Source organism: Nerophis ophidion, linkage group LG16, assembly GCF_033978795.1.
Source record: "Nerophis ophidion isolate RoL-2023_Sa linkage group LG16, RoL_Noph_v1.0, whole genome shotgun sequence".
Taxonomy (NCBI): Eukaryota; Metazoa; Chordata; class Actinopteri; order Syngnathiformes; family Syngnathidae; genus Nerophis; species Nerophis ophidion.
The window spans coordinates 32,734,938-32,750,866 of NC_084626.1; the positions used below are offsets into that span (position 1 = coordinate 32,734,938).

General features: G+C 41.5%; 1 long non-coding RNA gene across 2 annotated transcripts in view; it reads left to right on the forward strand.

Annotated features, from left to right (window-relative positions):
• Positions 1 to 10,338: 10,338 nt before the first annotated feature.
• The window catches only part of LOC133535681 (uncharacterized), a 130,429-nt gene continuing 124,838 nt past the window's right edge, over positions 10,339 to 15,929 (forward strand). Inside the window, exon 1 of one of the 2 annotated variants that reach the window (XR_009802291.1) lies at positions 10,339 to 10,531. This is a non-coding gene — a long non-coding RNA (uncharacterized LOC133535681). Of the gene's footprint in view, positions 10,532 to 13,336; positions 13,383 to 15,929 lie in introns of those variants that run through there. The other variant, XR_009802292.1, reaches the window with a different exon arrangement.

Here is a 15,929-nt window from a genome sequence, read left to right on the forward strand (position 1 = left end):
TCCAAGGTTTCTCATAGTCAGCATTGTCACTGGCGTCCCACTGGATGTGAATTCTCCCTGCCCACTGGGTGTGAGTTTTCCTTGCCCTTTTGTGGGTTCGTCCGAGGATGTCGTAGTCGTAATGGTTTGTTCAGCCCTTTGAGACATTTGTGATTTAGGGCTATATAAATAAACATTGATTGATTGATTGATTGATATTTTTTTCTCAAAACTCGACTGTGCGCCGTATAACCCGGTGCGCCCAATACATGGAATAATTCTGGTTTTGCTTACTGACCTCGAAGCTATTTTATTTGGTACATGGTAGGGCTGCGAATCTTTGGGTGTCCAACGATTCGATTCAATCGATTAAAAAAAAAAAAGAGAATCGATTCTGAATCGCACAACGTGAGAATCGCGATCCGTATTCAAGTCGATTTTTTCCCACACTCCTAGTACATGGTGTAGTGATAAGTATAACCAGTAGATGGCAGTCAAACATAAGAGGTACGTGTCAACTGCAATATGATGGCAATATGACTCGAGTAAACAACACCAACATTTTATATGTTCCATTGAAAATATAGAGCATTACACACGGCTCTCAAAAATCTATCGAAATGTTGTAGTACGACTTTGATAAGTTATGAAGCCGCACCGCTAGATGGGTTGTCCATCCATCCACTTTCTACCGCTTGTCTTGTTCAGGGTTTGATGGACTGTAGGCACATTAAATATACAAGTATTATTATGGTGAGTGTACAAGGTAAGACATATAATCTGGCGTTTTTTTTTTTTACCTTCCGGTACCTGCTGATCCGTATTTGGGATCTGCATAGATCCTGATAAAATGTGCATGTCCGCCTTTGTAGTCTGTGCCAACCACATGGTTGATAAGCTTCTTATTTTTCTCTATCTTCTTGTTATGTTGCCATTTCTAATATAAAATAGTGTAAGGTTCCAATTTATACTTACTTATACTTACTTATACTCAGCAGCCATGAAAGCGCTACACATGCCGGTGTAGTGAGTTTACATAATTCACCTATGGAACTTTAGTTATTAGAGAGTTCCGGTCTGACGGTTTTTCACGGGACACATTGTTGTTGTTGCTGCTATGTTATTAATTTAAGTAAAGTCTGAATGTCATTAAACAAGTTTGCTCCATCTTTTGACACTTCTTCCGCTCCCGTCCTTGCAGGCTACACCGCTAAAACAAAGATGACGGGGAGGAAAGACTTCCAAAGGTGAGCCACATACTGTAAGTAAGACCGCCTACAAAACGGCGCATCCGGAAGTGACTGTCAGAAAGCGGCTTGAAGATGATCTGTAAAACATAATCCATGCAACATTGTAACTAAAGAACCACCATTACATGTTATGTATACCAATATATATATATATATATATATATATGACTCCCTTAATGCGCCATATATTCCGGTGCGCCTTATATAGCCCTAAATCACAAGTGTCTCAAAGGGCTGCACAAGCCACAACGACATCCTCGGTTCAGAGCCCACATCAGGGCAAGGAAAAACTCCCAACCCAGTGGGATGTCAATGTGAATGACTATGAGAAACCTTGGAGAGGACCGCAGATGTGGGTGACCTCCACCACTCTTGGGGAGACCGGATGCAATGGACGTCGAGTGGACCGAACATATAATTGTGAAAGTCCATGCAGTCCATAGTGGATCTAACATAATAGCGAGAGTCAAGTCCATAGTGGGGCCAGCAGGAGACCAGAGACCATCCCGAGCGGAGACGGGTCAGCAGCGCAGAGACGTCCCCAACCAATGCACAGGCGAGCGGTCCACCCCCGGGTCCTGACTCTGGACAGCCAGCACTTCATCCATGGCCACCAGACCTGTGTGTCCCCCCCCCCCTCCACAAGGGAGAGGGAGGCAGAGGAGAAAAAAAAAGAAACGGCTGATTAACTGGTCTAAAAAGGGGGTCTAGTTAAAAGAAAAATATGTTTATGGCCTCACAAAGGGCTCTACCTGCAAATATACACAATGTGGTCCACAGTATGGTCCATGTGAACTAAAGGGTGTCCTGAAATTCAAACATAACATGGTAAATTCCACATTCAAGGCTCGAACATTATCTATAGCGGGGGTGAAACTGTGGGACAATGTGAGCGGAGATATTAAACTGTCTTCTAGCCTATGAGTGTCCAATCTTAAATGATAGATAAACGATAAATGGGACCGGAATGAGAATCAGCACCTCCAAGTCCGAGTCCATGGTTCTCGCCCGGAAAAGGGTGGAGTGCCATCTCCGGGTTGGAGAGGAGACCCTGCCCCAAGTGGAGGAGTTCAAGTACCTAGGAGTCTTGTTCACGAGTGAGGGAAGAGTGGATCGTGAGATCGACAGGCGGATCGGTGCGGCGTCATCAGTAATGCGGACGTTGTACCGATCCGTTGTGGTGAAGAAGGAGCTGAGCCGGAAGGCAAAGCTCTCAATTTACCGGTGGATCTACGTTCCCATCCTCACCTATGGTCATGAGCAAAAGGATAAGATCACGGGTACAAGCGGCCGAAATGAGTTTCCTCCGCCGTGTGGCGGGGCTCTCCCTTAGAGATAGGGTGAGAAGCTCTGCCATCCGGGAGGAACTCAAAGTAAAGCCGCTGCTCCTCCACATCGAGAGGAGCCAGATGAGGTGGTTCGGGCATCTGGTCAGGATGCCACCCGAACGCCTCCCTAGGGAGGTGTTTAGGGCACGTCCAACCGGTAGGAGGCCACGGGGAAGACCCAGGACACGTTGGGAAGACTATGTCTCCCGGCTGGCCTGGGAACACCTCGGGATCCCCCGGGAAGAGCTAGACGAAGTGGCTGGGGAGAGGGAAGTCTGGGTTTCCCTGCTTAGGCTGTTGCCCCCGCGACCCGACCTCGGATAAGCGGAAGATGATGGATGGATGGATGGATGGATGGGTTGTACTTGTATAGCGCTTTTCTACCTTCAAGGTACTCAAAGCGCTTTGACACTACTTCCACATTTACCCATTCACACACACATTCACACACTGATGGAGGGAGCTGCCATGCAAGGCGCCAACCAGCACCCATCAGGAGCAAGGGTGAAGTGTCTTGCTCAGGACACAACGGACGTGACAAGGTTGGTACTAGGTGGGATTTGAACCAGGGACCCTCGGGTTGCGCACGGCCACTCTCCCACTGCGCCACGCCGTCCCTATCTTGCGGTAAAAAATGTGTTGTTGGGAAACTATCAAAAACATGACTAGTTGTTTGGACTATCTCAAGAGTGATGACGTGTTTCTATATATGTCTGTCTGCCGGAATAAATAAATTCATTCAAATGAATTCATTCATATCTCAAAACACTCTTAAATTAAAGTACTATTGTATTTTGCGTTCCTTATATTGAACGTTTTTAACTTGTGTTAATTGTGGTAAAAACTACAGATGTCAGATAATATTGGCCTGCTGATAAATGCTTTAAAATGTGATATCGTAAATTATCGGTATCGGTTTCAAAAAGTAAAATTAATGGCTTTTTAAAACGCCGCTGCACGGACCGGTACATATCTGGTAAAACACGGACGTAATATACCCTGGACTGAAGCTGTGTGCCTTCATTGTTTTTGTAGCTGTTGTTTTGAGGCATCTTTAAAAAAAATAAAGAATAATGCACTTTTTGAACTTCAAAGTATAGCACTTCCCATTGTTGTAGTGGCTATTAAGATTATCTCAGGGAGAGCATGTCCCAAATTACAGGCTGCAGTTTTGAGGCATGTTAAAAAAAAATAATGCACTTTGTGACTTCAATAATAAATATGACAGAGACGTTTTGACCCTTTTTTCCATAACTGGAGTTGAAGTTGTTCTCTTATTTTGGAAAACCTTGTTTTTTTGATTGATTGATTGAAACCTGTATTAGTAGATTGCAGAGTACAGTACATATTCCATACAATTGACCACTAAATGGTGACACCCGAAGAAGTTTTTCAATGTGCTTAAGTCTGGGTAACACATGGCATACTGATAAAGCTTAACCTATTGTTACTATAACAATCTACAAGATTAATATAGGTTGCCTCTCTGTCTTCCCCTCCATCTTTCCATATTCCTTTTATTTATTTATTTTTTTAATCTTTCTATTTATCATTTTGTATACGTAATGTTGCATTTGATCAACTGTATTGTTGATAACAGAGGTAAACTATTGGTATTGTTCATAATCAATAGCGCTTTTTCTATTGCTATTTGTATTGCTCCAGTTGTAGTGTAAAAATGCTCATTGTCATTTCTATACTATTATTTATTTCACTAACTGTTTCTTTGCTATCACTTTTACGATCATATTTGTACACATCGTATGTGCTGGTGTTGTTCTATTGTTGTTGTTGTTTTTGTTGTTATTGTTGTGTTTGCTGTTGTTGTTTTTGTCTCTCGGTCTAATCCCCCTCTTATCCCCACAATTTCCCCCTCTGTCTTCCTTTTTTTCTCTTTCTATCCCCTCCTGATCCAGCCCGGCTGCACCAAATGATAATATAAATACATTTAATGAAGCCAAATTCAAATAAGGCAACAAGAGAAGTATCCTACACTTCTCTTTTGTAAAGTAAATCTGAACAGCCAATATGGGCACCTACATCAACTATATGATTTGCCTGAGAAGCTGGACAGGACAAAAAAATAAATAAAAATAAAAGTCTGGGTCCACGTTAATTAATTCATGGTAAAGTTACATTGTTTAACGCATCCAGCGGGGCATCACAACAAAATTAGACATAATAATGTGTTGATTCCACAACTGTATATATTGGTATCGGTCGATATCGGAATCGGTAATTAAGAGTTGGACGATATCGGAATATTGAATATCGGGAAAAAAGCCATTATCCGACATCTCAAGTAAAAACGTTTATATTTTTGGATTAATCCCTTGTTCAAACTGTCACTAGATGCAGGTGAATAAACTACTGTACTGTTAATACTATGATGTTTTGAATCTTTGGCATCATTTGCCAGTTTTGCAAACAGTTTTCCCTCCGCAGCACAGGACTTTATTACAGACGGCGCCTAAATGGCACAAGAATGACTTTGAAAAGATGACAGCAGAGCAACTGGCAGCACGCGTAAAGGGAGGAAATACGACCAATATGCAGAAACATTTGCACACGCGGCACGCCGTAACTACTCTACTTTAGCTGTCAAATGTATTTTTTGTCACATTGCTGCCTTGTTCATGTGTCAGATCTGAACACGTGCATACATTCTTTTCAACCCAACCATTTGGGACAGATGGGGGGGCCCCCCATAGTTGCACGGGCTCTGTTTGAGGTTTCTTCTCTGGAGGACGGTTTTCCTTGCCTCTGTCGCCAAGTCCCTGCTCATGTATGTGTGGGGAGTGCCCTTGGAGATCATGTGTAAAGTGCCTGGCGACAACTTCTGTTGTGAACTGCCGCTCTATGAATAAAACTGACCCGACGTGACATGAATACAAATTAGAATATGACATATCTCTAGTAGGATTAAAAATTGAATAAAAGCAAGTCAAACCTCTACTTCTGAGGTTGAAGCACTGCCATGTATAGGATGGCAGTTTTTATTAGTTTAGTTTTATTTGATTCATTTGCCAATAACGGTGAGAGTTTTGTTTACTTTACTTGTATGGTTGTAATGGTCGATAACGATATTTACCCAATATGATATCAACAGGAATCATACATACCGTATTTTTCAGACTATAAGGCGCACCTAAAATCCTTTCATTTTCTCAAAACTCAACAGTGCACCTTATAACCGGGTGCGCCTAATGTACGGAATAATTTTGGCTGTGCTTACTGACCTCCAAGCTAGTTTATCTGTTCCATGTTGAAATGATAAGTCTGATCAGTAGATGGCAGTCACACATAAGAGATACGTGTAGGCTGCAATATGACTCGAGTAAACGACACCAAAATGTTATATGTTCCATTGAAAATAGAGATCATTACACACAGCGCTCAAAAATCTATCAAAATGTTTTAGTACGACTTTGGTAGGCTATGAAGCCACACCGCTTGATGGATTGTACTGTGCTTCAACATACAAGTTTTATTATGGTGTGTGTATAAGGTAAGACATATTATCTGGCGTTTTGTTATGCAATATTATGCAAAAGCAACCTTCTCGTACCTGCTGATCTGTATTTGGGATCTGCAGGAGTCCTGAAAATTTGCGCCATTCTGCCTTTGTAGTCCGTGTTGACATTGTAGTCAATAAGCTTCTTTCTTTTCTCTATCTTCTTGTTATGTGACATTCATCTTCTGCTGTTGCCATTTTTAATATAAAGTAGTGTGACGTTCTTACTTATATCTGTCAGCGAACTCGCCATGAAAGCGCTAAAACATACCAGTGTTGTGCGTTTACATTATTCACCAGAAGAACTTTAGTTATTACAGAGTTCAGGTCGGACGGGTTTTCACGGGACACATATCCGGCCTTGTTGTTGTTTCCGGATGAGGAGAAGCTCTCCGTTATTATTTAAGTAAAGTCTGAATGTCATTAAAACAGTTAGCTCCAGCTGATGACACTTCTTCTACTCCCGTCCTTGCACGCTACACCGCTACAACAAAGATGACGAGGAAAATACGCTATCAAAGGTGAGCCTTGTGAATAAGATGATCCGTAAAACATAATCTATGCAACATTTTGACCAAAGAACCACCATGACATGTTATGTAGACCACAAGAAACTGTTTTACATAAAAAAAAAAAATCATATTATGAGTCCTTTAATACGCCTTACAATCCAATGTGCCTTTTGTATGAAAATAGACCTGACTAAAACCGCTCATCGGCAGTGCACCGGATCTGTTGGTGATCTAGCAACAGATGGCTCTCTTGGTAGAGCGGCCATGACAGCAATTTGAGGGTTCCAGTTTTGATCCCAGTCACTGCCGTTGTGTCCTTGGGCAAGACACTTTACCCACCTGCTCTCAGTGCTATCCACACTGGTTTGAATGTCGCTTAAAAATGTAGATACTGGGTTTCATTATGTAAAGTCTTTGAGTGGTTAAAATATAAGTCACACACTTCACTAGTAGATTAAAGCCTATTAAGTTTACCTATTGTAAATGACTTACTAATATAAAAGAGAATACCAACCTTGTGTGCGTTTTGGAGGACATTTAGATGTTAACTGGCTGCCCAGCTTTTCCTAAGTAAACATACTGCAGGACTGCTGCACTTGTTTTATTTTTGCTGATGTCAGACCGATGTCTGGTATCAATATGTGATTGGGACAACTGCAGTGTGTAGTTTCAAAATGGGCACAGCTTGACGCTGGAATGGGATATTTTAAAAACAATAGTTTCTAAAAAAAAACAGCCCCCGAATGGATTATGTCAAACCTCTGAGGTTTCACTGTATTTTAAAGGGGAACTGCACTTTTTGGGGGGGAATTTTGCCTATCGTTCACAATCATTAGGAAAGACATGACGACGAATGGATTTCATAAATGCATTCTAACTTGTAAATAAACATAAATAAAATTCAGCTTACAGCGGAGCCATTGAGAGGTCCTCTATTACGCCTATAAAAAAAAGTAAAAACGCCATCAATACTCCATTTATAGTTGGTGACTTCAATATTAACCAAGCATTAGTGATGTTGTTATTAAAAACACAAACGCAGACAGACTATTTATAGCGGCACTCTGATCACTACTATGTGTCCCTATGTTTACATTGAGTGGTCTGTTGTTTCCTCGCGTCCTTGGAAGTTTATTCTAGATCAGGGGTAGGGAACCTATGGCTCGAGAGCCAGTTGTGGCTCTTTTGATGACTGCATCTGGCTTTCAGATAAATCTTAGCTGACATTGCTTAACACGTTAAGTAATGAATAATTCCGTTGGTAATCACAGTGTGAAAAATATTGTTCAAAATATAAAACATTCTGATGCATTTTAATCCATCCATCCGTTTTTTCCCCCCGCACCTGTTCAAGAAGTCGCATTAGTAGTCAGAAGTATTTTAGTTATTATTGGTTAGCTTCAGAATAACAATGTTATTAAAAATAATTTGAGATTTTTTATACTCTAAAAATGTTGGTCTTACATAAAAAATGCACGCATTTAGTTGTATTCAGTGTAAAAAAAATATTATATGGCTCTCACAGAAATACATTTTAAAATATTTAGCTTTCATGGCTCTCTCAGCCAAAAAGGTTCTCGTCCCCTGTTCTAGATCATAAATCATGCCTCTCACCTGGACAGAAGAAGTCTGAGTAGGTAATCCAACAAGTTGGTACACCTTGACAGCCATATAGGGCCCGGAAATGGCGAGAACGATACAGAAAAAACGCATGGTCCCGCACTTCACGTTTCTTCATCAGGATTCTGAGTCATTCTTCATCTAAATGGTAATATATGAAGATCCAAACAGTCGGCATCCTAATGACAGCAGATCTTGTACAGCAAGCCATCTTTTATTATGTTTCTTGGCTCTCATGAAAACTGCATTGAGCAGCAATCATTGATGAAGAAAAAAAAGCTAACATTTTTAAAATTATCAAAATACGGAATTAAAAAAGGTTATTATAAAGTTGCCCTATAGTACATTACATATGTACTTACATAATGTACAGTAAGGGGCAGCACGGTGGTGTTAGTGCATGTGCCTCACAATACAAGGGTCCTTAGTTCAATCCCGGGCTTGGGATCTTTCTGTTTGCATGTTCTCTCCGTGACTGCGGGGGCTCCCTCCGGGTACTCCGGCTTCCTCCCACTTCCAAAGACATGCACCTGGGGATAGGTTGATTGGCAACACTAAATTGGCCCTAGTGTGTGAATGTGAGTGTGAATGTTGTCTGTCTATCTGGGTTGGCCCTGGGATGAGGTGGTGACTTGTCCGAATGCAGCTGAAATAGGCTCCAGCACCCCCAGTGACCACAAGCGGTAGAAAATGGACCCCCAGTGACCACAAGCGGTAGAAAATGGATGGATGGCTAGATGTACAGTACAGGCCAAAAGTTTGGACACACATTCTCATTCAATGCATTTTCTTTATTTTCATGACTATTGTAGATTGTAGATTGTCACTGAAGTCATCAAAACTATGAATGAACGCATGTGGAGTTATCTACCTAAAGGACTACTGAAACCCACTACCACCGACCACGCAGTCTGATTTATATATCAATGATGAAATCTTAACATTGCAACACATGCCAATACGGCCGGTTTAGTTTACTAAATTGCAATTTTAAATTTCCCGCGAAGTATCCTGTTGAAAACGTCGATGAATGATGACATGTATGATGTCACGGGTTGTAGCGGACATGTTCTTCCAGCACCGATCACGGCTAAAAGTAGTCTGCTTTCATCGCATAATTACACAGTATTCTGGACATCTGTGTTGCTGAATCTTTTGCAATTTGTTCAATTAATAATGGAGACTACATAAAGAAAGATGTTGGTGGAAAGCGGTGTATTGCGGCCGGCTGTAGCAACACAAACACAGCTTTGTTTACATTCCTTAAAGATGACGGTGAAGCTTTAATATGGAACAGAGCGGTCAAGCGAACACGGTTCTCTACCACATGTCAACCGGCAGGTTTCAGTGAGAAAATTGTGGTAATAAGTCGGCTCTTACCGCAGACATGAGCGGAGCTTTTGTCGTTCCTCTTGCAGCTGTCAAAGAGGCAGCTGCGGCTCTCTTGGCTCCTCTCTGGCTTCCCTCAGAGACACTGGCGGTCACCACACCCCTCCGACTTTCAGGTATGCCTATATAATCTCACTAAAACACTAGTAACACAATAAGCAGATAAGGGATTTTCCAGAATTATCCTAGTAAATGTGTCTAATAACATCTGAATCGCTTTGCCGTCTAGTTTTTTTTTTTTAGAACTTCACTCTCACTTTCCTGATCCACGAATCTTTCATCCTCGCTCAAATTAATGGGGAAATTGTCGCTTTCTCGGTCCGAATCGCTCTAGCTGCTGGGGGCCTTGATTGTAAACAATGTGCCAATGTGAGGAGCCCTACAACCAGTGACGTCACGCGCACATCGCCCGTTACTTCCGGTAAAGACAAGGCTTTTTTATTAGCGACCAAAAGTTGCGAACTTTATTGTTGATGTTCTCTACTAAATCCTTTCAGCAAAAATATGGCAATATCGCGAAATGATCAAGTATGACACATAGAATTGACCTGCTATCCCCGTTTGAATAAGAAAATCTAATTTCGGTAGGCCTTTAACAAAAAAAGTTGAAATAACTTAAAACATGTTTTATATTGTAGTTTCTTCAACATAGCCACCCTTTGCTCTGATTACTGCTTTGCACACTCTTGGCTTTCTCTTGATGAGCTTCAAGCACACCTGTGAAGTGAAAACCATTTCAGGTGACTACCTCTTGAAGCTCATGGAGACAATGCCAAATGTTGGATTTACTATGTATATATTTATTTATGGCGGGCTCTCTTGGGAATTTTAAGATGGGCGGGGCTACCACTGTCAGGTGACTACTTGGGTAGCTTTAAAAATGACGTCATTGTTCGTTTGGTAAAAAACAGCGTGCTTCGTCACCAGCAAACCCCACTGGTAAGATCATTTTGTTATGTCCGCTTTTCTTGGTTTGATCAGCTGAACTATTTTTTAAATTCCATGCTTGCTTGCATCCTTTCATTTTTGTTTGTTGTGTGTTCGCTAAGTCCGCGGCGCTGTTTGACAGCCAGAGCAAACACTCACTGTTTTAGCTTTTAAACGAAATCGGCAAAACTATTAAGTTAAAGGGTACAACTACAGTAATGTGCGGATTGAAATCTGTTGTATTAGAGTGTTGTCACGTTGTGTGTGTCCGGCTGAATTTGAGTGTTCGAAGGTTTATTCTTCGTTACGGCTTGAGTTTGAAAATACCGGCACTTTACTTCCTGATTTGGCTGATGGGATTTGTAGTTCTTTAATGTAGTTCTGCTTATATGTGTAATGTGTGGCTCAAACAGAGCGCCTGTGTTTTATGTTTTGTTTTAGTGTGCTTGTCCACGAATCATGGGGACATTATAAATAATTCTGATCAAATTTAAAACATTATATGACATAAATGAATGATGATGATAAAATGTAACGCTAAAATTAACAAGTTAGGATAAAGGCCTTCCGCCCGATTGTAGCTGAGATAGGCGCCAGCGCCCCCCGCGACCCCGAAAGGGAATAAGCGGTAGAAATGGATGGATGGATGGATGGATGGATAAAATCACAGTGATTGATAATATGTCATATCATCATACTTGCCAACCTTGAGACCTTCGATTTCGGGAGGTGGAGGGCGTGGTCGGGGTGGGGCGGAGGCGTGGTTGGGGGCGTGGTTAAGAGGGGTGGCATATAACTCACCAACTCGAGTATTTCATATATTTTCATTTATATATATATATATATGAGAAATACTTGACTTTAAGTGAATTCTAGCTATATATATTTATTTTATTACATATATAAATAAAATAAATAGTTGAATTTCAGACGGCACCTATCAAATACACAGTAATAAAAACACAGTTGTTCTACTAACTGTACTGTGTTTGCTTGTTACTAAAAAAACAACAACACTTACCTTTCACTATTTGAGTAACCTTTGTTCTGCCATTTGCGTATTGGCGAGCGATCTCCGAATCCGGGAACATCCTTCACGGTTTTGTTGTAGACATCCGCAAATGAGAACGGGATGTTGCTTCCAGCTATCAGCATAGCCATCTTTGTCTCAGCATAAGATACACCATCGGGTGTCCATTTTGCGAGGTGGGCCATAATACTGGGTTGTGAACGATGCTGCGCTGCGGACGCTTTGTGCTTTGCTGACTGACCGTTCATGGCTGAGTATATCCGTTCACAGTGTTCAATGGAGAATTCTGTTCTACAAAATTTACAGGCAACATACTCCTTCCCCTTCGAACTCTCCTAGATAAACTGAAATTCTTGTTTCCAATTGTTCTGAAACTTGCAAGCGTATTTCTTCATTTTGCTCGTCGACTGTGTAATATATTGGGTTGGAGTCAATAACCAGGCGACGTGATGTAGTTACGTCTCTTTACTGTGTGCTTCAGAACAGACATTCTATCCTATGTAGAGTAGATGGCAGTATTGTCCTGTTTAAGAGGGTCACAACATTGAGTCAGGTTCTCATGGAGCTGGAGTGGGCGTGGCCTCCAGTTTCATCTGAATTTCGGGAGATTTTCGGGAGAACATTTGTACCGGGAAGTTTTTGGGAGAGACACTGATTTTCGGGAATCTCCCGGAAAATCCGGGAGGGTTGGCAAGTATGCTTATCATGGTTGACAACAATATGGTTCAGTTGATTAATTAATGTCTATTATTTACATTATGATGATTCAAGATAGATACATTGTTTTGTTGTGTTCATGTTTACTTTTAGGTTATTACCTGCTGCTGCTACTGCTGCTGTTTCTGCTACTGTTGCTGCAATAGTACCAAATAAAACAAGCAAAAAGTGCACAGCGAGTAATTCCTTTCATGCTGAGTGACGACCCCAATTCAGAGGGCCAATACGGACAAAACTGAACTCCAAGGGTGTGCAAAAAAGTAATCAGAACAAAGGGTGGCTAGTTTGAAGAAACGAGAATATAAAACATGTTTTCAGTTATTTCAGTTTTTTTGTTAAGTACATAAATCCACATGTGTTCATTCATAGTTTTGATGCCTTCAGTACAATCTACAATGTAAAAAGTCATGAAAATGAAGAAAAGGTGGATCAAAAAAGGTTGGTCTGTGCTGTATATAAAACTCTAACGAAGGTGTTTGGATGTTTTTTGAAGGACTTTATAGGCGGACTAGAACAGCTCCAATTCGTTCCACTACAACCTGAATTTTGATCGAATTAATTTACTATTTGGAATGTAAAAAAACAACAACAAAAAAACATCTGTCCTCATGTCTTTCATAATGATTGTGAACATTAGTCAGAATTACAAAAATTTCAAAAGTCCAAATTTCATCCAGTGACACCACATGATCACAGGCAGTTTTCCTTGCTGACACTAATCCAGGATCCAGGAAGTGAATGGAATATTTGAAGAGTTGAGAACACAAAAAGGTGCCTGGTATAAAGAACTGTTGTGTCAGTTTGACACCTTATGCGCAGGTGTCCAAACACCGCAGGTGCGGACTTCTGTCAGTATCGTTTTTCCGTCTCACTTGTGACCTTCGTCTCAGTGTTGGTCTAACGAGGAGAAGCCTTCTGTGCCAAGATTCTGTCACGAAGTCAGACTCGTATCTTGGTGGCCTGGTAGCAAGTGATGAGAGACACGCCATTCATTCCACATCCCCAACCTGACCTGTTCTATCACGTGAAGGGCGGGGCTAGAGGCGCTCGCCCGGTCTGTTATGCTAACGGTTTAAGCCACAAAGTCAGCCGCGGTGGAGGTATGCATTGTTGAAGGTATCACCGAAATGGCGATTAATTTCCATGTCTTGTCAGCGGGTGTTTACTTGTGTCGACACCGGCAAGGCTGTGCGGGGATGGGAAACTCTTGTGTATTTGTTTTAATAAGCCTCGGCAATAGAATATTTCATAAAAGAATCGATGGCCTGGAACTGTTTTTTGTTCCATGCAAGGAAAGGAATGTGCATGTTTCACCCTTTGAAAGGTGACCTCTGTGTTGTACGTCTGTGTCTGCCAGCACGCTTTGTTTCTCTGTTTTTACTGCAAATGCATCCGTGCTTCAACAACCAAGGCATCCCATCTTGGTCCTACACTCGCTGGCGTAGGGTTTTTGTTGATGATTAAATGACAAATCGCTCGATCATGTTTTAAAGGGGAACATTATCACCAAACCTGTGCAAGCATCAATATATACCTTGATGTTGCAGAAAAAGACCATGTATTTTTTTAACCGATTTCCGAACTCTAAGTGGGTGAATTTTGGCAAATTATACGCCTTTCTGTTTATCGGTCTTTTAGCGATGACGTCAGAACGTGACGTCACCGAGGTTACACACCCGCCATATTCATTTTCACATTACAAACACCGAGTCTCCGCTCTGTTATTTTCCGTTTTTTCGACTATTTTATGGAACCTTGGAGACATCATGCCTCGTCGGTGTGTTGTCGGAGGGTGTAACAACACTAACAGGAAAGGAATTCAAGTTGCACTACTGGCAAGAAATCTGCCGCCAGACCCCCATTGAATTTGCCAGAGTGTCTGCCGGCGATGCTAAGACAGACATGGCACAGAGATGTATGGATAACCTGCAGATGCATTTGCAACGATTAAGTCAACGAAATCACAAAGGTGAGTTTTGTTGATGTTGTTGACTTATGTGCTAATCAGACATTTATTCCCGGCATGACTGCCAGCTAATCGATGCTAACATGCTACGTTAATCGATGCTAACATGCTATTTACACTAGCTGTATGTACATTTGAAACTAGATACCCACATTTAATGTGAAACAAATATTTACCAATCGACGGATTTAAGTTGCTCCAGTGTCACAAGATGCGAAAGTCCTGATCGTTTGGTCCGCACATTTTACCGGCGATGCTAATAAGGCAGCCATGCTATGGGCCACTTCATTAGGTACACCCACGCTATGGCCGAATAGCGTCAATAGCTATTCGCTCAGTAGCTTCAGTTTCTTCTTCAATTTCGTTTTCGCTATCTGCCTCCATACTCCGACCATCTGTTTCAATACATGCGTAATCTGTTGAATCGCTTAAGCCGCTGAAATCCGAGTCTGAATCCGAGCTAATGTCGCTATATCTTGCTGTGGTAACCGCCATGTTGTTTGTATTGGCAGCACTGTATGACGTCCCAGGGAAATGGCTAGTGGTTTCGAAGATAGCGAAAATAAGGTACTTAAAGCTTTATTTAGGGATATTCCGGGACCGGTAAAATTTTGAAAAAAACTTCAAAAAATACAACAAGCCACTGGGAAGTGATTTTTATTGTTTTTAACCCTTTTGAAATTGTGATAATGTTCCCCTTTGAGGACGGTGTGGTGAAGACACAACAAACTCCCTTCTTGTCTCTCATGGACATACACCTGTTGTTGTTGACTTTGGACTAGCGACTGCATAATACATCAAGGCCGCGGAACAGAGACACACTGCGGGCTTACACACACACACACATCCACAAAAAAATATACACCCCCCTCCCTCCCCCCCAACCCGACGCCCTCGACGCAAATCCCATAGGGGTGATGAATGGATGGTCAGCGCCTGAGACCTTCAACTACCTTCCCTCTGTTGCTAGATATCTCGAAATGTATGTTGTAATATGTATATGTGCTTTGCAATGGATGTTTTTTCCCACTCCAGACTGGGCCCCCTTAGGACCGCAGTCTAGATTCTATTTTTTTACTCATCCTTCCCCAGCGTTTACCTTTTTCCCATCTTTTACGGGGCGCCTTTTGGCGACCCATCAGCGTTCTTGTTCTGTAACCCTGTACACTGTTTGTTTGTCTAATCTTGAACAGGTTTGTGCTGAAAACAAAGTTTCGTTGTACTTGTGCAATGACAATAAATACCTATCCTATCCTATCCTATCCTTATTCTGAGGGCCGGCGTTTGAAACATTTGGAAGGAGCCTCAGTTGTCTGAAACTATTTTACTTGAGGTCCATCCTGTCATTTTTAATGTGTAATGTGAATATGATTTTATGTGTAACTTGGCTGCCTCTTGGCCAGGACTCCCTTTAAAAATAGGTTTTTAATCTCAATGGGACTTTTTCCTGGTTAAATAAAGGTTTAAAAAAATACAGGATACTGAAAGTATGACGTCCTTCTCACCTCATATTTCATGGTTACTTACACACAGCACATCTACCGAGTGGTATAATTAATCAGCTAAATTAGTTTAGGTCACTAGTTTCAGTTCAATTAAGCCATAGGCCATAGGTCGAAAATGACATTTAATTGAAATAACTGGATGTCTATTAACCGCACCGATGGAAACGAGGGCCTAACTTCCCAACCCTCCTT